Source organism: Salvelinus sp. IW2-2015, linkage group LG11 (genome assembly GCF_002910315.2).
Source record: "Salvelinus sp. IW2-2015 linkage group LG11, ASM291031v2, whole genome shotgun sequence".
NCBI classification, from domain to species: Eukaryota; Metazoa; Chordata; class Actinopteri; order Salmoniformes; family Salmonidae; genus Salvelinus; species Salvelinus sp. IW2-2015.
Genome location: NC_036851.1, coordinates 46031159 through 46054363, shown reverse-complemented (window position 1 = coordinate 46054363; position 23205 = coordinate 46031159). Strand labels below are relative to the sequence as shown.

General features: G+C 46.4%; 1 pseudogene; it reads right to left on the bottom strand.

Annotated features, from left to right (window-relative positions):
- Nucleotides 1-1918: 1918 nt before the first annotated feature.
- On the bottom strand, nucleotides 1919-22122 carry LOC139028444 (CCN family member 2-like; annotated as a pseudogene).
- Nucleotides 22123-23205: the final 1083 nt, after the last annotated feature.

Genomic DNA, 23205 nt, shown 5'->3' with positions numbered 1-23205 from the left:
ATGTATTTCAAGGCCTACCTTCAAACTCAGTGCCTCTTTTCTTGACATCACGGGAAAATCAAAAGGAATCAGCCAAGACCTCAGAAAAAAAATGATAGACCTCCACAAGTCTGGTTCATCCTTGGGAGCAATTTCCAAACGCCTGAAGGTACCACGTTCATCTGTACAAACAATAGTACTCAAGTATAAACACCATGGGACCACGCAGCCGTCATACCGCTCAGGAAAGAGACGCGTTCTGTCTCTTAGAGATGAACGTACTTTGGTGCAAAAAGTGCAAATCAATCCCAGAACAACAGCAAAGGACCTTGTGAAGATGCTGGAGGAAACAGGTACGAAAGTATCTATATCCACAGTAAAACGAGTCCTATATCGACAGTCCACTCAGCAAGGAAGAAGCCACTGCTCCAAAATCGCCATAAAAAGCCAGACTATGGTTTGCAACTGCACATGGGGACAAAGATCGTACTTTTTGGAGAAATGTCCTCTGGTCTGATAGAACAAAAATAGAACTGTTTGGCCATAATGACCATCGTTATGTTTGGAGGAAAAAGGGGGAGGCTTGCAAGCCCGAAGAACACCATCCCAACTGTGAAGCACGGGGGTGGCAGCATCATGTTGTGGGGGTGCTTTGTTGCAGGAGGGACTGGTGCACTTCACAAAATAGATGGCATCATGAGGGATGAAAATGATGTGGATATATTGAAGTAACATCTCAAGACATCAGTCAGGAAGTTAAAGCTTGGCCGCAAATGGGTCTTCCATATGGACAGTGACCCCAAGCATACTTCCAAAGTTTTGGAAAAATGGCTTAAGGACAACAAAGTCAAGGTATTGGAGTCGCCATCACAAAGCCCTGACCTCAATCTTATAGAAAATTTGTGGGCAGAACTGAAAAAGTGTGTGCGAGCAAGGAGGCCTACAAACCTGACTCAGTTACACCAGCTCTGTCAGGAGGAATGGGCCAAAATTCACCCAACTTATTGTGGGAAGCTTGTGGAAGGCCACGTGAAACGTTTGACCCAAGTTAAACAATTTCAAGGTAATGCTACCAAATACGAATTGAGTGTATGTAAACTTCTGATCCACTGGGAATGTGATGAAAGTTATAAAAGCTGAAATAAATCATTCTCTACTATTATTCTGACATTTCACATTCTTAAAATAAAGTGGTGATCCTAACTGACCTAAAACAGGGAATTTTTACTAGGTTTGAATGTCAGGAATTGTGAAAAACTGAGTTTAAATGTATTTGGTTAAGGTGTATGTAAACTTCCGACTTCAACTGTAATTGATAACATTTTATAGGAATTATGACTCACAGCTAAGCTTGCAGACAAAGGTCATTTGGAATTCACAGTAACCTATTTTTACTTACAGGAACTACCTACTGTAGTTTCAGTTCCATATTTACTTTGAGGTAACTGACACAGCTGCAGTAGACTTCTACCTCAGCATCCACCATTATCCATCAATTAGTGTTTTTTTTTCTCTCTCTCTCTCTCTCTCTCTCTCTTTCTCTCTCTCTCTCTCTCTCTCTCTCTCTCTCTCTCTCTCTCTCTCTCTCTCTCTCTCTCTCTCTCTCTCTCTCTCTCTCTCTCTCTCTCTCTCTCTCTCTCTCTCTCTCTCTCTCTCTCTAAGAATCTTGAAGATATTTCAATTAAAGGGACCCAATCATTGGTCAAAAATTAACATTGTTATTACACATTCAAATGTATTTGAAGTAATGCAAAGAATTTGACCATGTTTACAGGGTCAAAATTAATGTTGCTTTTTCAACAGTGGAGGAACCACGCAGTGCAAGTTTGATTTAATCCTACCCTTCGATTCGCTGCTTAGATCGTTGTCCAGTATCTTCACTGACAGGGCCTGCTTACCTCTGGCGTTGGGGCTGTTTCCCTCTTCATGGTCCTATACTTTAAAGCCAGGGTATGGCTCTCCTGTAGGCTGTGACTGGGGACAGTTGTAGTGGTGGCAGGAGCAGGACTCAATCATCATCACCAGCTGGTGGCTCTTCCTGCCCTGGGGGCAATGAAAGGCCATGCGGACAGTCTGGTGCAGTACGGGCTGCAGCAGCGGCCATCCGGACACTGTAGGCCACACAACCGGGGTCTACAGACCCGCGTGCTGAAACAGCCCTGGTGCTCCAGACGAATGGGTAAAGGAGACCTATAGCTGCTCTTGCAGGTACCCGTTCCCTTGAATAGACATACTGTACATAGCCTAGTGGGCATCAGACAGTTATTGATAACACTGAATGATTCTGATTGATCTCTCGCATGAACTTGTATTTGATCAATATGAACTATGAAATAATAAATAACTTTCACTGCTGTTCTTCATAACGCAATTCTTCTGATGGTATAGATGTATGATCAATTGATGGTCAATGTAAGTAAAGTTAAATCTAAGTAAAGGTACAATTGTAAACCATATCAAGTAATTTTTCCCATTTGCCAAAAAAGTGAGGTAAGAGAATGAAATGCACAAACTGTCCATCCGTCTGGAGTGGCAATCCATCCTACCTGAACCATCCATTTGGAGTGGCAATCCATCCTACCTGAACCATCCGTCTGGAGTGGCAATCCATCCTACCTGAACCATCCATCTGGAGTGGCAATCCATCCTACCTGAACCATCCGTCTTGAGTGGCAATCCCATCCTACCTGAACCATACCATCCTGGAGTGGCAATCCATCCTACCTGAACCTCCATTTGGAGTGGCAATCCATCCTACCCCTGATCCATCCTCTTGAGTGGCAATCCATCCTACCTGAACCATCCGTCTGGAGTGGCAATCCATCCTACCTGAACCATCCGTCTTGAGTGGCAATCCATCCTACCTGAACCAACCTCAAAACAAAGCCGGCAGACAGTTTGAGCAGTAAGAGTATTTGCAAAGTGTTTGAGGTAAAGAAAGGTGAAGATAGCTCCCACTCACCTCATGCGACCTGCTGTGCTGCAAGACAGTGGCCTGGCATAGCCTGACCTGGCACAGTCTGGTCTGGGTCGATGAGCGGCAGGCCAAGTTCTGGTTTGAGCTGCGGGTGAAGATACCTGGACCACAGCTGTGGGAGCAGAGGCTCCAATCTGGGATCTGCTCGATGCAGTTTGGAGCTCAGGTACTGGCCCTGAGAGTGAGCTGCATCACCACCAAAGTCCCGACGCAACCTCTCCCTCTCTGATGGTCTCTCCACTGGGTCGTGTTGAAAGACAAGGGCAATGTGATGCCTTTTGGCCTTTTGTATACTCATGGGGTTTGGCATGTGACGTTATTGTGGTTGGATATGGCTTTGCTAATACACACAAAGGACATTTTATGAATAATTAATGAAAAACATGTATTGTTCATTAACCAGTTTAATGTAACTAAATTTAATTTAAAACATGTAATCAAAATAATCCCCAAAAGTTATTATTTACCATGAGAGGGCCATAAACAATAACTAGTAATGCTGCATACTCCAAGAAAGGCTGAAATCACACCTTTCTGGTAAAAATAGTTATACATTGCTGAGATGTAGTCACAGGACACAAGCTCAAGTATACAGTACAAATATGATAAAAATAGGAAATATATTTCCTACTCTACAAAACTGAATGAATAAGGCTTGGAATTACTTATATGCTTTCTTAATATAGTATAATACCAAAGCTCTGACGAAGGCCAAGAGGCTGATACGTAAAGCTTAATAAAGAACAGTGATACTAGCAAGAGCAGCGTGCGGGTTTCCCTTTTCTCACGTTATTCAGTTGTTTACATGCACCTGAAACAAAGACATTTTGAATTTTAAATATAGCATAATCAAACTATAGAATGACTGACTAAAATATTTCACCTTCCTTTACCAACTGTAAAATACATATTTGTAGGTTTAGTGCATATTTTCTAACATGCTGAACACACCGCTCGTGCGTCCGAGTGTCCAAGTGTCCGAGTGCCCCATCGTACGCATGTTGATTTTGTCCACCCACACCAGACGCGATCAGGACACGCATGTTGATTTTGTCCACCCACACCAGGACGCGATCAGGACACGCATGTTATTTTGTCCACCCACACCAGATGCGATCTAGGACACGCATGTTGATTTTGTCCACCCACACCAGACGCGATCAGGACACGCATGTCGATTTTGTCCACCCACACCAGACGCGATCAGGACACGCATGTCGATTTTGTCCACCCACACCAGACGCGATCAGGACACGCATGTTGATTTTGTCCACCCCACCCAGACACGATCAGGACACGCATGTTGATTTTGTCCCACCACACCAGACGCGATCAGGACACGCATGTTGATTTTGTCCACCCACACCAGACGCGCATCAGGACACGCATGTTGATTTTGTCCACCCACACCAGACGCGATCAGGACACGCATGTTGATTTGTCCACCCACACCAGACGCGATCAGGACACGCATGTTGATTTTGTCCACCCACACCAGACGCGATCAGGACACGCATGTTGATTTTGTCCACCCACACCAGACGCGATCAAGGACACGCATGTTGATTTTGTCCACCCACACCAGACGCGATCAGGACACGCATGTTGATTTTGTCCACCCACACCAGACGCGATCAGGACACGCAGGTTGAAATATCAAAACAAACTCTGAACCAACTATATTCATTTGGGGACAGGTCGAAAAGTAAACATTTATGGCAATCTAGCTAATTTGTCCTGAAATATAAACATTGGGTTGTTACCTGAAATGCAGGTCCTCTACTCCAACAGTTAATCCACAGATAAAAGGGTAAACCAATTTTGTTTCTAGTAATCTCTCCTCCTTCAGGCTTCTTCTTTATATGGAGGTTCGCAACCAACTTTAATGTGCATTACCACCACCAACTGGACTGGAGTGTGGACCTCAGTTCATCTTTCAATCACCCACGTGGGTATTTGCTCCTAAAGATCAATGAGGAGATGGGAGAGGAAGGATTTGCAAGGCGTCAAGCGTCACTAATAGAACCAAGTTCTATTTTAGCACCTGGCTACGCAGACGCTCATTGACTCGTGCAAGCAGTGTGGGTGCAATGATTGAATAACATGTATGTGTAAATGTATTTTGCAACTCTCGCGCACATGATGCGAGCGATGTGGTCAACATGTAATGGTCTCTCTTGAGCAAAGCGTCTACCCCTGTCTCTGTGGACGTCTCACAGATCTCTAGCTTGGCTCCCTGAACTCGTTAGGAACTCGCCTTTTATCTCAAATTAACCTTGTCCGTCTATGACAAACAGAAAGGATTTTTGTTTAAAATGTAAAATGTAAAATTGTTGGCTATAAATTGATCTCTGTGTGTGCTACAGCGACGAAACCTCTCTCTCCAGTTGCACTACGATGTAAGGATTCTATTAGTGGCTGTGATGTAGGGTTCAGCCAGGAGTTGAAGAGCCAATGGAAATGGTAGGAGCGACATCCCAGCTTCAAGTGGTGTCAGATTTCACATCCTGCTGTGCCCGTGAGAATCAGGGTGACCGCTCAATGCAAGCCATTTCAATCTATGCTGTCCACAGATCGATTTATAAGCAAAAATGCTGGTCGGAATCGGTACTGGAACCACGCAGGTCCCCAAAACAGGGTCTTTACATCTAGAAGGTTTTAAATAGGAATATTGTGGTTTCAAATGCTTTATTACATTTGACTGCAGGATTCAATACAGCCTGTCTACTGCTGTGCTGTAACTACTGGACTCCTTGCACACACTCCACGCCTTTGAAGCATCTACAGTAGGCTAGCTGCAAAAACGCCTAATACTTTACTTGAAGAGGGTATCCGTACATAAGGCATTCATAACACCTTCGTGAAACCAGTCATAACATGTGTTAAGAACGTTGTTATGAATGATACTGTAACATTCATAAACTGTTATGACTGCTTTCATAAAGGTGTTATGAATGCTTTATGTAAAACCTGGTTCAATTAAAGTGTTAACCAAAAACAGAGTCTCAATGATGTTATTACTCCATTGGAATGCTACTGTGTAAACACTGCCTTGCAGGTTCAATTGAACTGCGCCCTTTTGTCAAACAGGAAATATCTGAAATGCATCCTAATTCCTCTGTGTTGTGCGCTTCAAGATGTTTTGCCATGGCAAACAAGCAGTACATGTCTTTGCAGCACCTAAGTTATTTCAAGACTTTAAGCAAGTAGTTACTACATATTTTCAACATTTTGGGATAGTTCTCTGTGTATTTTGTTACTTATGTTTACGTCTGTGGTAGTAATACACGCATATACAGTGCAGTGTTGTAAGTTACAGTACACGAATGTTTAGCTAATGTGGGGTAACTAGTAGGCTACAGCTGACAGTGTTCAGAAAGTTAACATTCAGCAATTTGAAATAAATTAACGCAGTTAGATTTTTGTACTTTAACTCAAAACGAACAAGTGTTATTATCAATCTGTTAATGTTACACAAAAGATTACCACAATTTGCAGATAGCCTGTTTGCTATCATAAAGGTGTCAGAAATGATAGCTAGCTAAGTTACTTACTGCAGAGTAGGGCTAGCCATGATTTAACTAGTAACTTAGGCTGGTAGTGATTTTAAGGTACAGTTAGGATAATGGGGATTTGTAATTAAGATTACACTAAAATGTGGGTAATTGGATGCTTAGATGTAACCACAGACTGTCTTATTTTTGAATAGGGTCAATTAAACATGAAAAGAAAGGTAGAGATATCGGACTTCTTTTTAAAGAAGCACAAACAGGCAGATCAGGTGCAAACAGACCCCAGCCCTTGCATCACCACCGGACCCCAGAGCAGCTCCCTACCTGAGGCTAGTCAGAGTCAGTGTGGTCAGACTTCACAAGGACCCAGTCTACCACCACCAGGTCAGAGCATCTACCAGACAGTCAGTCACATGCCCAGTTCAGAATTTAAGTTTAGCTTCAGCTTGTAATAGATGATTTTGTCAGATTAAGCCTCACTTTAAAATGTTGGTTGTTGATTCATGTGTGTTCTTGTTTTGATGGTTGTGGCATTTTTATTGTGATTATACACTAATGGTTATTGTGCTATTTTAATGTAATAGATGTATCAAGGGATGACACAGAGACCTCTGGCTCTGGGCAAGACAGTGAGCCAGAGCTGACAGGAGATGTCATCGAGCCCCTCGCAACTGCATCAAGCACCAGATATGCTGTTCCAAAAGGGCCCAATAGTAGGCCAGGCCTATACTTTACAATACACATTTTAGTTAGCAGCTGTTAGTATCTAATCTTGTGGATCCCTTAATTATACATTTCCATAGAGATATGACACATTATTTAAGGAAAAAGGTTGAAGAGATTGCAGAGCACTGCAAAATAAGTGTACAAACAGTGTGTAAAAGGACAGCCTAAAACAAGCTTAAGATTTCACGACTCATTGATGATGAGCACTGTAGGACAGAAAAATAGTGACCAAAGTGATGGTGAGAGCTTCCAAAGAGCTATCTTTTATCAGGTGCTTGACAGTCTCACAGCTGAGCTGCAGAGTCGTTTTTCATAGAAGAATTGCGAGATAATGCAAGGGGTCCAGTCTCTCAACCCAAAGAGTACAACAGTCTTTAGTGAGGAGCCTCTGTTTGCCTTTGCTCAGACCTTTGAGTCAGATTTAGAGGACCTCAAACATGAGGTTCATCACACCAAGCGGCTTCTTGATAGGAGAGAGAAAAGTGAAAAGAACAGACCGTCTACTCTCCTTGACTTTGTTGTTTTTATTTATTTTATTTATTTAACCTTTATTTAACCAGGAAGGGCTCATTGAGATTTAAAATATATTTTTCAAGAGCGTCCTGGCCAAGATAGGCAGCACCAAGTCATTACAAAGATTACAGACAAACAACATGAAAAACTACAAGTAATCTAGTAAAAACCATTGAATTCACAAGAGTATAACAAAATCAAAAACAGCAAAAATAAAAACATTGACAGGTCAGGGAATCAGCCTTTAAATCATCAGTGATTTAAAAACACCAATCGGGACAAGTTCTTCCAGTTTAAAAGTATTTTGTAAGGCGTTCCAAGACGATGGCACAGAGTACATAAAAGACCTTTTACCAAATTCAGTTCGGACATTTGGAACAGTTAGCAGGATAAAGTCCAGCGAACGAAGAGAGTACCCACCACATTTCTGAACAATAAAAATGCCCAAATAAAAAGGTAGTAAACCCAAAATGGCTTTGTAAATAAAAGTATACCAGTGACTGAGCCTACGAGTGACTWGAGAAGGCCAGCCAACCCTGGTATACAAAGTGCAGTGGTGCGTAAGGGTTTTGCAGTTTAAAATAAATCTCAAAGTGCCATGGTAAAGAGTGTCAATTGATCTCAAACACTGAGCGGAAGCATTCATATATAAAATATCCCCATAGTCTAGTAAAGGCATAAATGTAGCTGATACTAGCCTCCTTCTGGCTTCAAAAGAAAAACAGGCCTTATTCCTAAAATAAAATCCCAATTTCAGCTTCAATTTTTTTGTAAGTTGTTGAATATGCAATTTAAAAGAGAGGCCGTCATCAATTAGAATTCCAAGATATTTATATGAGGTTTCAACCTCAATCTCTTTGCCCTGACAGGTAGTAATAGGTGAAAGGTTCAGAGGTCTATTTCTTGCATTAGAAAACACCATTAGTTTAGTTTTGTCAGTATTGAGGATAAGCTTCAATTGACACAAGGTATGTTGAACAGTATAAAAGCAGTTTGCAAGTTCTGGAAAGCTTTTGTAAGAGATGAGGCACAACAGTAAATAACAGTATCATCAGCATGAAAATGAAGTTGTGCATTTTGGACATTTTTGTCTAAATCATTTATATATATAGTGAATAAGAGAGGACGAAGTACAGAGCCTTGGGGCACACCGTTAAGGGCAGACAATTTAACAGACATAAGCCCATCAAATTGAGTGCACTGAGTTCTATCAGACAGATAGTTAGCAAACCATGCAACTGCATGCTCCGAAAGACCTACACTCAACAATCTCTGCCTTAGTATAGCATGATCAACTGTATCAAAAGCCTTAGAGAGATCAATAAAAAGTGAGACACAGTGCTGTTTTTTGTCAAGGGCTTCAGTGATATCATTTAAAAACTTCATGGCTGCTGTAATTGTGCTATGCTTCTTCCTGAAGCCCGATTGGTACATTGATAAAATAGAGTTAGTAAATAAAAACTATTTTAGCTGTTCACTTACAAGGGTTTCAAGTATTTTCACCAGGGGTGACAGCTTTGAGATTGGCCTATAATTATTTAAAAGAGTTGGATCTCCCCCTTTTAAAAGTGGTAGGACAAATGCTGATTTCCAGATCTTTGGAATTTCATTACATTCCTGGGTTAGATTGAACAGATATGTAAGTGGTTCAGCTATGAAATCAGCTGCCAGATTTAAAAAGCAGGGATCCAAAAGATCAGGACCTGCAGGCTTTCTTTGATCTAAGGATTTCAGGGCTTTATGTACCACCTGCACTGATAATGGCAAAAAGCTAAAAGTTTGACCAGCTCTCACTGGTTCATCCACACAGGGTTGTACAGAGACAGAGGACACTGGTTCATCCACACAGGGTTGTACAGAGACAGAGGACACTGAATCAAACAGCCTACCAGATGATACAAAGAGCTCATTGAAACAATTTCAGTTTTGTAATACATAGCAACAGAGTCCTTCAAAACACATGATGGTAATTCATTAACATTACTGTTACCAGACATAGACTTAATAGCATTCCAAAACTTTCTAGGGTCATTCAGGTTATCAGTGGTACCAGACATAAAATATTCAGACTTGGCCTTCCTGAGAAGAAAAGAACACTTGTTTCGTAACTGCCTAAAAATAAGCCAATCAGCATCAGAACAAGATTTCCTTGCTTTAGCCCAGGCTAGATTACGGTCGTGAATAATACAAGACAGCTCAGAAGAAAACCATGGATTATCCCGCCATTTAACCCTGAACCTGCGGAATGGGGCATGTTTGTTTACTATTTGGAAAAAAACATAATGAATGAATATCCAGGCAGTTTCCACATCAGGGATAAACTCAATCTTATTCCAGTCAAAATAAAACAAATCATGAAAGAAAGCCTGCTCATTAAAACTCTTCAAATTTCTCTTACGAATAAAACGTGGGTTTGTCTTTGGAACCTTAGTATTTCTAACAGCAACAACAGCACAATGGTCACTTAAATCATTACAAAAAACACCAACTGCAGAATATTTATGTGGAAMATTTGTCAATATCAAATCAATCAGGGTAGATTTATCTGGGCATTTAAGATTTGGGYGAGTGGGTGAGTTAATCAACTGGGTAAGATTCATAGAATTACAAAACATTTTTAAATCATCAGACACCGGCTTTAACCAACACCAGTTGAGATCACCAATCAAGATCATTTCACTGTAAAGAAGTTTAGACATAAGGTGCGTCAATGAAGAAAATGCATCACCGAGAGCAGAGGGGGGTCTATAACAGCCAATCACAGTTATAGATAGGCCCTTTGAAACCTCAATATTCAAAGCAAGAAATTCCAACTGTTTACAAATAGTTTCAGACTTTGCCACACTTACATGGCATTTAGATTTTACATATATAGCCACACCCCCACCTCTACAAGTGAGTTTCCAGACAATACAAAACAGTCATTTAAAACCATTAGACTTTGGTAGTGACACAAATTTGTACTGTTCACATCATGCCACAAATGCATCGGCACTTGGACGAGTGGACCGAGTAAAAAAGAGCGAATTCCTGCAGACAAAATGTCTAATGGACGGGAGAGCACATTGTCAGATGTACTCACCCTGCGACAATGTTCGTTTTCTCCAGAGTTCAGTAAAGTCAGTGCACAAAGCAATACCACGTAAATTGTCATTTTCTCTGACATAAAAAAAATAACAGGCCAACGAAGGTAAGGGGAGAGAGGGACAGCGTGTATGTATGAGTCTGAATGTGAGTGTTATTAGTAGGTTATTAGTAGGTTAAAATGTAGGTTAGTAGTACATATTAGTAGGTTAAAATGTACTAGTCACAGACAAACGACTTGACATGCTGCCATCTTGGAATGCAACAGATGTGTTTCTAGAACTTTATAAAGAGGTCTTCCATGAGCTATTTCTACTCTGTAAGATTTCTGTTGTTACACCAGTCAGCAGTGCTTCTTGTGAGAGAAGCTTCTCAGCTTTAAAACTGATTAAAACCCACCTTAGGACAACAATGGTTGATGACAGGTTAACTTGGAATCCTCCGTGTTGAGTCAAGGAGGCACGCTCCCTCAACATGGATGAGGTTGTGAAACATTTAGCCAGTTCTCACCAGAACTGTTATGCTGATGAATGAGGACCCAAAAGCGACGTAATAGTAACAGAGTCTTTATTCCAGTATTAAACAAATAATGATTCTCCTGGATATAATCAATGGTAATCCAAAACAGGAAACTGAAATCCTCTCGTCAATAGAGAGGAACGCCTGGAGACGCGACCACAGACTGCAGGTCGCTTCGGGAAGGCACTGGCCGTAGCTGACATAGACACCTGCTCACACGCAGCATCTGAAGAAGGCAAAGAACACGACAGGGCGAAACAAGGACACAGGAACAGCAAACCCAAACAGAACCGACAAGGACAGGAGCGGAAAACAGAGGGAGAAATAGGGACTCTAATCAGAGGGCAAAATAGGGGACAGGTGTGAAAGAGTAAATGAGGTCGTAGGGAGAATGAGAAACAGCTGGGAGCAGGAACGGAACGATAGAGAGAGAGAAAGAACCTAATAAAACCAGCAGAGGGAAGCACAGGGACAAGACATGATCAAAGACAAAACATGACAGTACCCCCCACTCACCGAGCGCCTCCTGGCGCACTCGAGGAGGAACCCTGGCGGCAACGAAGGAAATCATCAATCAACGAACGGTCCAGCACGTCCCGAGATGGAACCCAACTCCTCTCCTCAGGACCGTAACCCTCCCAATCCACGAAGTACTGGTGACCACGTCCCGGAGAACGCATGTCCATGATCTTCCGTACCTTTGTAAATAGGAGCGCCCTCGACAAGGACGGGGGGGGGAGGGAAGACGAACGGGGGCGCGAAGAAAAGGCTTGACACAGGAGACATGGAAGACAGGGTGGACGCGACGAAGATGTTGCGGAAGAAGCAGTCGCACAGCGACAGGATTGACGACCTGAGAGACACGGAACGGACCAATGAACGCGGAGTCAACTTGCGAGAAGCTGTCGTAAGGGAAGGTTACGAGTGGAAAGCCACACTCTCTGACCGCGACAATACCTAGGACTCTTAATCCTACGTTTATTGCGGCTCTCACAGTCTGCGCCCTGTAACGGCAAAGTGCAGACCTGACCTCCTCCAGGTGCGCTCACAACGTTGGACAAAAGCCTGAGCGGAGGGAACGCTGGACTCGGCGAGCTGGGACGAAAACAGAGGAGGCTGGTAGCCAAGACTACTCTGAAACGGGGACAGCCCGGTAGCAGACGAAGGAAGCGAGTTGTGAGCGTACTCAGCCCAGGGGAGCTGTTCTGCCCAAGACGCAGGGTTTCGAAACGAAAGGCTGCGTAAAATGCGACCAATCGACTGATTGGCCCTTTCTGCTTGACCGTTAGACTGGGATGAAACCCGGAAGAGAGACTGACGGAAGCACCATCAAACGACAGAACTCCCTCCAAAACTGTGACGTGAATTGCGGACCTCTGTCTGAAACGGCGTCTAACGGAGGCCATGAATTCTGACACATTCTCAATGATGATTTGTGCCGTCTCCTTAGCGGAAGGAAGCTTAGCGAGGGATAGAATGTGCCGCCTTAGAGAACCTATCGATAACCGTAAGAATCACAGTCTTCCGCAGACGAAGGCAGACCGGTAATAAAGTCTAAGGCGATGTGAGACCATGGTCGAGAAGGAATGGGAAGCGGTCTGAGACGACCGGCAGGAGGAGAGTTACCTGACTTAGTCTGCGCGCAGTCCGAACAAGCAGCCACGAAACGACGCGTGTCCGCTCCTGAGTAGGCCACCAAAACGCTGGCGAATAGAAGCAAGCGTACCCCGAACGCCGGGGTGGCCAGCTAACTTGGCAGAGTGAGCCCACTGAAGAAACCAGACGGTAGAGACAGGAACGAACAGAAGGTTACTAGGACAAGCGCGCGGCGACGCAGTGTGAGTGAGTGCTTGCTTTACTGTCTCTCAATTCCCCAGACAGTCAACCCGACAACACGCCCTTCAGGGAGAATCCCCTCGGGGTCGGTAAAAGCCACAGAAGAATAAAGAGACGGGATAAGGCATCAGGCTTGGTGTTCTTATTTCCCGGACGATAGGAAATCACGAACTCGAAACGAGCGAAAACACACGCCCAACGAGCTGACGTGCATTAAGTCGTTTGGCCGAACGGATGTACTCAAGGTTTTTATGGTCAGTCCAAACGAAAAGGGACGGTCGCCCCTCCAACCACTGTCGCCATTCGCCTATGGCTAAGCGGATGGCGAGCAGTTCGGGTTACCACAATCATAGTTGCGTTCCGATGGCGACAGGCGATGAGAAAAGTAAGCGCAAGGATGGACCTTATCGTCAGACTGGAAGCGCTGAGACAGAATGGCTCCACGCCCACTCTGAAGCGTCAACCTCGACAATGAATTGTTTAGTGACGTCAGGAGTAACAAGGATAGGGGCGGATGTAAACGCTTCTTGAGGAGATCAAAAAGCTCCCTGGGCGGAACCGGACCACTTAAAGCAAGTCTTGACAGAAGTCAGAGCTGTGAGAGGGGCAGCCACTTGACCGAAATTACGAATGAAACGCCGATAGAAATTAGCGAAACCGAGAAAGGCTGCAACTCGACACGTGACTTAGGGACGGGCCAATCGCTGACAGCCTGGACCTTAGCGGGATCCATCTGAATGCCTTCAGGCGAAATAACAGAACCGAGAAAAGTGACAGAGGAGACATGAAAGGCGCACTTCTCAGCCTTCACGTAGAGACAATTCTCTAAAAGGCGCTGGAGTACACGTCGAACGTGCTGAACATGAATCTCGAGTGACGGTGAAAAATCAGGATACGTCAAGGTAAACGAAACAAAAATGTTCGCATGTCTCTCAGTACATCATTAACTAATGCCTGAAAGACAGCTGGAGCATTAGCGAGACCGAACGGCAGAACCCGGTATTCAAATGCCCTAACGGAGTGTTAAACGCCGTTTTCCACTCGTCCCCTCTCTGATGCGTACGAGATGGTAAGCGTTACGAAGGTCCAACTTAGTAAAGCACTGGCTCCCTGCAAAATCTCGAAGGCTGACGACATAAGGGGAAGCGGATAACGATTCTTAACCGTTATGTCATTCAGCCCTCGATAATCCACGCAGGGGCGCAGAGTACCGTCCTTCTTCTTAACAAAGAAAAATCCCGCTCCGGCGGGAGAGGAAGAAGGCACCACGGTACCGGCGTCGAGAGAAACAGACAGATAATCCTCGAGAGCCTTACGTTCGGGAGCCGACAGAGAGTATAGTCTACCCCGAGGGGGAGTGGTCCCCGGAAGGAGATCAATACAACAATCATACGACCGGTGAGGAGGAAGGGAGCTGGCTCTGGACCGACTGAAGACCGTGCGCAGATCATGATATTCCTCCGGCACTCCTGTCAAATCACCAGGTTCCTCCTGAGTAGAGGGGACAGAACACAAGGAGGATAGCAGACATTAAACACTTCACATGACAAGAAACGTTCCAAGATAGGATAGAATTACTAGACCAATTAATAGAAGGATTATGACATACTAGCCAGGGATGACCCAAAACAACAGGTGTAAAAGGTGAACGAAAAATCAAAAAGGAAATGGTCTCACTGTGGTTACCAGATACTGTGAGGGTTAAAGGTAGTGTCTCACATCTGATACTGGGGAGAAGACTACATCTAAGGCGAACATGGGCGTGGCTTCCCTAACTGTCTGAGAGGAATGTCATGTTTCGGAGCCCATGCTTCGTCCATAAAACAACCCTCAGCCCCTGAGTCTATCAAGGCACTGCAGGAAGCAGCCGAACCGGTCCAGCGTAGATGGACCGACAAGGTAGTAAGGATCTTGATGGAGAGACCTGAGTAGTAGCGCTCACCAGTAGCCCTCCGCTTACTGATGAGCTCTGGCTTTTACTGGACATGACAAAATGTCCAGCAGAACCGCAATAGAGGCAAAGGCGGTTGGTGGATTCTCCGTTCCCTCTCCTTAGTCGAGATGCGAATACCTCCCAGCTGCATGGGCTCAGTCTCTGAGCCGGTGGGAGGAGATGGTTGAGATGCGGAGAGGGGAAGCACCGTTAACGCGAGCTCTCCTCCACGAGCTCGATGACGAAGATCTATCCGTCGTTCTATGCGGATGGCGAGTGCAATCAAAGAGTCCACGCTGGAAGGAACCTCCCGGGAGAGAATCTCATCCTTAACTCAAGCGTGAAGTCCCTCCAGAAAACGAGCGAGAACGCCGGCTCGTTCCAGTCACTGGAGGCAGCAAGAGTGCGAAACTCTATAGAGTAATCCGTTATGGATCGATCACCTGACATAGGGAAGCCAGGGCCTGGAGCCTCCTTCCCAAAAACTGAACGATCAAAAACCCGTATCATCTCCTCTTTAAAGTTCTGATAACGTTTAGAACACTCAGCCCTTGCCTCCCAGATAGCTGTGCCCCACTCCCGAGCCCGACCAGTAGGAGTGATATGACGTAAGCGATCCGAGCTCTCTCTCTTGAGTACGTGTTGGGCTGGAGAGAGAACACAATATCACACTGGTGAGAAAGGAGCGACACTCAGTGGGCTGCCCAGAGTAACATGGTGGGTTATTAACCCTAGGTTCCGGAGACTCGGAAGACCAGGAAGTAGCTGGTGGCACGAGACGAAGACTCTGAAACTGTCCAGAGAGATCGGAGACCTGAGCGGCCAGGATCTCAACGGCATGACGAGCAGCAAACATTCCTGCTCGTGTCTGCCGAGCATTGCTCCTGAACTCGACGGCAGTGTTGAGATAATCCATAGTCGCTGGGTCCATCTTGGTCGGATTCTTCTGTTATGCTGATGAATGAGGACCAAAAGCGACGTAATAGTAACAGAGTCTTTATTCCAGTATTAAACAAATATGATTCTCCTGGATATAATCAATGGTAATCCAAAACAGGAAACTGAAATCCTTCGTCAATAGAGAGAAAGCCTGGAGACGCGACACAGACTGCAGGTCGCTTCGGGAAGGCACTGGCGTAGCTGACATAGACACCTGCTCACACGCAGCATCTGAAGAAGGCAAAGAACACGACAGGGCGAAACAAGGACACAGGAACAGCAAACATCAAACAAGAATCCGACAAGGACAGGAGCGGAAAACAGAGGGAGAAATAGGGACTCTAATCAGAGGGCAAAATAGGGGACAGGTGTGAAAGAGTAAATGAGGTCGTAGGGAGAATGAGAAACAGCTGGGAGCAGGAACGGAACGATAGAGAGAGAGAAAGAACCTAATAAGACCAGCAGAGGGAAGCACAGGGACAAGACATGATCAAAGACAAAACATGACAAGAACTGCAGAATTATGCTGTTTTAAATCTACCTAGGATCATTTGGCATTGAGGCGGTCCCTCTGGTCATGATTAAAACCTGCACTGTGTACTAGCTAGTACACTGACATTCTAAAATTATAAATAAAAGGGTATCATGTCACACAGATTTAATTTGGTCTTGATTAGGCCAATTCCCAAACTTTTTTTGCTATTAGTTAACATAATATATATGATATATGATACTGTACGTTTGTTATATTGATAGGCACCAAAAAATATATATTTTTCAAGTCCATTTCTGCTTCATACCTGGTATGTCAAATTGCAGTGTGTTTTTTAATGTACTTTTTTTGTAAATAAACTATGCAATTTATGTAACACACAAATGCTATCTTATTTCCTTGGTGCTTGAGCTTTATTTTCTGAAAATATTTTTATAGACCCAGATGATATATTCATGAAAACAGAGTGACCCAAATCTCTCCAGTATGTGAGTACAGTGTGAGTGAGTGAGTGAGTGAGTGAGTGAGTGAGTGAGTGAGTGAGTGAGTGAGTGAGTGAGTGAGTGTGCAGTAGAATGCGTATTAGCGAATTGTAGCAGATTTGCTTGCTAGGGTTTTGTGGCAGGGTGGGTAAAGGGCGTGAACTGTGGCTTAGACTCCAAACATGTCACGGTGTGCGCTACTGGTGGAGAAGTCAGGTGCAGGAGAGCAGAGAGTTGTGAACAGGCGCACACTTTATTAAGGCAGAGGCAAATAAAACAGACAGACGCCACTGCATCAAAAACCTCCAGCCAAAGGTAAAAGTGCTATGCGCGAAACAGTCACAAAAATTGAGCAAATGTTGTACAATAAACATCCCTCGTGAAAAGCCACGGAATAACGGGGGAAAACCCAGCCTGGTGCGTACACACGAACATGTAACAAAAACAATTTCACACAAAGACATGGAGGGGAACAGAGGAATAAATACATGTAGTGTGATTAGGGAATTAAAACCAAGTGTGCAGGGAACAAGACAAAACAAATGGAACAATGGAAAAATGGAGCGGCGATGGCTAGAAAGCCGGTGACGGTCGACCGCCAAACGCCACCCGAACAAGGAGAGGAGCCGACTTCGGTGGAAGTCGTGACAGTACCCCCCCCTTGACACGCGGCTCCAGCGGCACGCCGACACCGGCCTCGGGGACGACCCGGAGGGCGAGGCGCAGGGCGATCCGGCCGGTGACGGTGGAACTCCCGCAGCAGTTCAGGGTCCAACACATCCACCACCGGAACCCAGCACCTCTCCTCCGGACCGTACCCCTCCCACTCCACGAGGTACTGAAGGCCCCCCGCCCGACGCCTCGAATCCAGGATGGAACAAACAGAGTATGCCGGGCCCCCTCGATGTCCAGAGGGGGCGGAGGAACCTCCCGCACCTCAGATTCCTGGAGCGGACCAACCACCACCGGCCTGAGGAGAGACACATGGAACGAGGGGTTAATACGGTAATCGGGGGGAAGCTGTAACCTGTAACATACCTCGTTCACTCTCCTCAGGACTTTAAATGGCCCCACAAACCACGGGCCCAGCTTCCGGCAGGGCAGGCGGAGGGGCAGGTTTCAGGTCGAGAGCCAGACCCGGTCCCCCGGTGCGAACACTGGGGCCTCACTGCGGTGGCGGTCTGCGCCCACTTTCTGGTGCAGCACAGCGCGCTGAAGGTGGACATGGGCGGCGTCCCATGTGTCCTCCACGCGCCGGAACCAGTCGTCCACCGCCGGACCGCCGGAGCCACCTTGCCTGACGAGGATTCAGTCTCCTCGCTGCCCGGATGTACTCCAGGTTGCGGTGGTCAGTCCAGATGAAAAAAAGGGTGTTTAGCCCCCTCAAGCCAATGTCTCCACGCCTTCAAAGCTTTAACTACAGCCAACAGCTCCCGGTGCCCCACATCATAGTTCCGCTCCGCCGGGCTGAGCTTCTTCGATGTGGCGTGCACCAGCACTGAGAGAGCACAGCTCCTATCCCAAACTCGGACGAGTCCACCTCCACTAAACAGAGCTCTTAGTTGCCCAAAAGCCCTGTCCGACCACTGCAGACAGGCCAAAACCCCGGATAAATCTCCGGTAGTAATTGGCAAACCCTAAAAAACGCTGCACCTCTTTTACCGTGGTGGGAGTCGGCCAATTATGCACGGCTGAAATGCGGTCACTCTCCATCTCCACCCCTGATGTGGAAATGCGATACCCTAGGAAGTAGACGACCTGCTGAAAGAACAGGCCTTTCTCAGCCTTGAAGTACAGGTCATGCTCCAAAAGTCATCCAAGTACCCTGCGCACCAAGGACACATGCTCGGCGCGTGTAGCGGAGTATATCAGAATGTCATCGATATACACCACTACAACCTGCCCGTGCAGGTCCCTGAAGATCTCGTCCACAAAGGATTGGAAGACTGATGGAGCATTCATCAACCCGTACGGCATGACGAGGTACTCATAATACCCTGAGGTGGTACTAAACGCCGTCTTCCACTCGTCTCCCTCCCGGATGCGCACCAGGTTGTACGCGCTCCTGAGATCCAGTTTAGTGCAGAAGCGGGCCCGTGCATTGACTCAATCGCCGTGGCGATGAGAGGTAGTGGGTAACTGTACCTCACCGTGATTTGATTGAGACCTCGATATTCAATGCATGGGCGCAGACCTCCCTCCTTCTTCACAAAAAAGAAACTCGAGGAGGACCGAATGTACCCCTGACGCAGGGATTCAGAGACATACAGTGGGGAGAACAAGTATTTGATGCCGATTTTGCAGGTTTTCCTACTTACAAAGCATGTAGAGGTCTGTAATTTTTATCATAGGTACACTTCAACTGTGAGAGACGGAATCTAAAACAAAAATCCAGAAAATCACATTGTATGATCTTTAAGTAATTAATTGCATTTTATTGCATGACATAAGTATTTGATACATCAGAAAAGCAGAACTTAATATTTGGTACAGAAACCTTTGTTTGCAATTACAGAGATCATAAGTTTCCTGTAGTTCTGACCAGGTTTGCACACACTGCAGACGGGATTTTGGCCCACTCCTCCATACAGACCTTCTCCATCCTTCAGGTTTCGGGGCTGTCGCTGGGCAATACGAACTTTCAGCTCCCTCCAAAGATGTTCTATCGCACAAGCCGCTGTCTCCGCTGCGACAGGGGATACACATCTCCTGGGAAGTGCAGCGTCTACCAGAGATTTATCGCACAATCCCCCCGTCGATGTGGTGGTAATTGAGTCGCCTTCTTTTTACGGTAGCACCAACGGAAATTCCTACACACCTCCCCGAGCACTCTCGCGACCACCCGGTGAGAGCACTCTGTTGCCATGAAATGTGTGGTCATGATGAGCTAACCAGGGAAGGCCTAGCACCACGGGAAACGCAGGAGAGTCAATGAGGAAGAAACTGATTTTCTCCTCGTGACCCCCCTGCGTCACCATGGCCAGGGAGATGGTGGCTTCCCTGATTAGCCCGGACCCTAATGGTCGACTATCCAGAGCGTGTACCGGGAAAGGTCTAACCACAGGAATAATGGGGATCCCTAAACTAAGGGCGAACGCTCTGTCGATAAACTTCCCAGCCGCGCCTGAATCGACGAGCGCCTTATGCTGGAAATGCGGGGAAAACTCAGGAAAACAAACAGGTACAAACAGGTGGACAACAGAGGACTCTGGATGAGAGTGGTGCAGACTCACCTGGGATGACGCAAGAGTGCCCTGCCTGCTGCCTCGATTCCCAGAGGGACCAACCTGGCACCGACCGGCAGTGTGCCCTCTGCGGCCACAGATGGTGCACGTGACGGCCCCTCCTCCAGCCTCCCTAAGCGCAGCCTTTCCCAGCTCCATGGGCACCGGAGCGGGGGTGCTGGAAGATGATACTGACAGGTCCCTCTCTGGACGTCCGCGGGTGACCAGCAGGTTATCTAACCGGATAGACAGATCCACCAGTTGGTCAAAGGTGATGGTGGCATTCCGGCAGGCCAACTCCCGTCGGACGTCCTAGTGCAGGCTGCATCGGTAGTGATCGATAAGGGCCCTGTCATTCCATCCTGCTCCGGCGGCCAAGGTCCGGAATTCCAGGGTGAACTCCTGGGCGCTCCTCGTCCCCTGCCTCAAGTGGAAGAGCCGTTCCCCCACCACTCTACCCTCCGGCGGATGGTCGAAGACGGCCCGGGAAGCGGCGGGTGAACTCCTCGAAATGGTACAACGCCGCGTCTCCTTCTCCCCACACGGCGTTTGCCCACTCCAGAGCTCTCCCCGAGAGGCATGAGACAAGGGCTGACACCCTCTCCCTTCCCGAGGGAGCTGGGTGAACGGTGGCCAGGTATAGGTCCAGCTGTAATAGGAACCCCTGGCACCATGCTGCCGTCCCATCATCCTCCCTGGGAAGGGAGAGACGCATCCCAAAACAAAACATCGCTAGTTTGCTTCCCATGAGGCTCTCAAAACATTGTTTCTGTTTTTCCACAGTATTTTAAGCTTTCCTACAGCATTATGCTAACCTTAACCTCACAGGTGTTATGCCTTGACTGAACCCTAGAGGTTCTTGCATTGTGCAAGTTAAAGTTGGACCATGGAATGTCATGATTTTGATGAGCAAATGAACCCTGCATCTTAGTCATGCATTTGGAAATATGCTAATTAAGCATGTGTCACCCAATTATTAATTCAAATAGGAAAAAGTTGAAGTCTTATTTGCCTTTCGCCTATTGAGTACTGTCCTACTGCTATGGTGTCTGGGTAAATGTTGTTGCCTAGGCTGTCACAGACCCATTCCCTGCAGCACCTCCCTGGCTAATGCACTAGCTGGGGGTTGGGGCAGTTGGCTGCGGCAGGCACTTGGAGGTCATTACTGCACAGTGACACGCAGGTCACCCCACAAACCAGGCAGTGGCACAGCTGTGCACACGACTGCTGGAATGTCTGGCCCTCCTCGAAGCGCATGCCGTACAGTTCACAGCCCAGCGAGTTCCGGCCTGGGCACAGAGAGAGGAGTAAACAGGTAGTGAGACGGGGAGGGGAAGAGTGAACTTTGATCAGTTTAGTGGGTGAAGCAAATGGATAGTGTATGTGGTTAAGGGAGAAGATACTGTATGGCTAACCCTATATTAACATCAATGCTGATAATGCTTGTTGTATCCGTCAGGAAATTGTGGGATTATTACCCTTGGCTGCTGTTCACAATACAAGAGAATTTGGAAGTAGTTAGGCTATGTTCCTATTATTTATGGAATAGGGTGATCAACATTGGTGTCACGTTCTGACCTTTATTTCCTTTGTTTTGTCTTTATTTAGTATGGTCAGGGCGTGAGTTGGGGTGGGCAGTCTATGTGTGTTTTTCTATGTTGGGGTTTTGAGTTCGGCCTGGTATGGTTCTCAATCAGAGGCAGCTGTCAATTGTTGTCCCTGATTGAGAATCATACTTAGGTAGCCTGGGTTTCACTTTTGGTTTGTGGGTGTTTGTTTCCGTGTGAGTGTTTGTTGCCACATGGTACTGTTTCGGTTTCGTTCGTTTCACGTTTATTGTTTTGTATTTTGTAGTGTTCAGTTTATGTCTTTAAATAAACATTATGGACACTTACCACGCTGCATATTGGTCCTCCGATCCTTCTCGCTTCTCCTCGTCAGAAGAGGAGGATGACAGCTGTTACAATTGGTCTCAGTAAAAGACTTGCTGTGCATGAAAAAATAGGATACACTCTTACATCTCACTCCAATCTAGCTCTTATTGTCATTATCATGTTCACATAATGTAAATCATTTGAATGTCACACACAAACCTCTCTGTTCAGCCTTCAACCTCCTGCCTGGCACACACCTAGCAGTAGCTCCGCTTGTCCAGCACCTCTGGGGCACCTCTGGAAGGCAGCGTGGCACGGGCCAGGGGCAGGGGCAGTTGTGGCATGGGACCCCCACACAGCTGGCACCACACCTAACACAGAGGGGTTTACAGTAGGATGATGAACTGCAGTATCCAGCTGCCTTTTGTTGACTGTACGGTGTAAGGCTTTTTTGTGTGCGACTGTACTGTATATCTTATTGTACTTTTGTGTATATTTGTTTGATTAACTTGTTGCAAGGATTGATGCTGGTAGATGAGAAGCCAGTACAGGGAGTGAACATTGAATTAGCAACGGAAATGGAACAGGACAGCGTCTGGACATGAACACATAAGGACATTAATGTGTGGGAGCCTGGCGAGCCAGCTGAGGCATGGGAGCCTGACGATCCTGCTGAGGCATGGGAGCCTGACGATCCTGCTGAGGCATGGGAGCCTGACGATCCTGCTGAGGCATGGAGCCTGGCCGAGCCCAGCTGAGGCATGGGAGCCTGACGATCCTGCTGAGGCATGGGAGCCTGACGATCCTGCTGAGGCATGGGAGCCTGACGATCCTGCTGAGGCATGAAAGCCCGACGATCCCGCTGAGGCGTGGGTTCTCGACGAACTGGTTGAGGCGTGCGAGTCTGATGGGCCGGCTGAAGTATGACGTGGGATGGGCGCCACTCGAGCCAGCTAAGGAGTGGAAGCCTGACGAGCTAGCTGAGGCTCCCCCGGTTCCCTCGGCAATAGCACTCAGACCCGACGTCAACAACCAAAACAAAAACAAAAACTCCCTGATGCTTCTTTTAGTGGTGTCAGCATTCTGTAAGGATCAACGCTGGTAGATGAGAAGC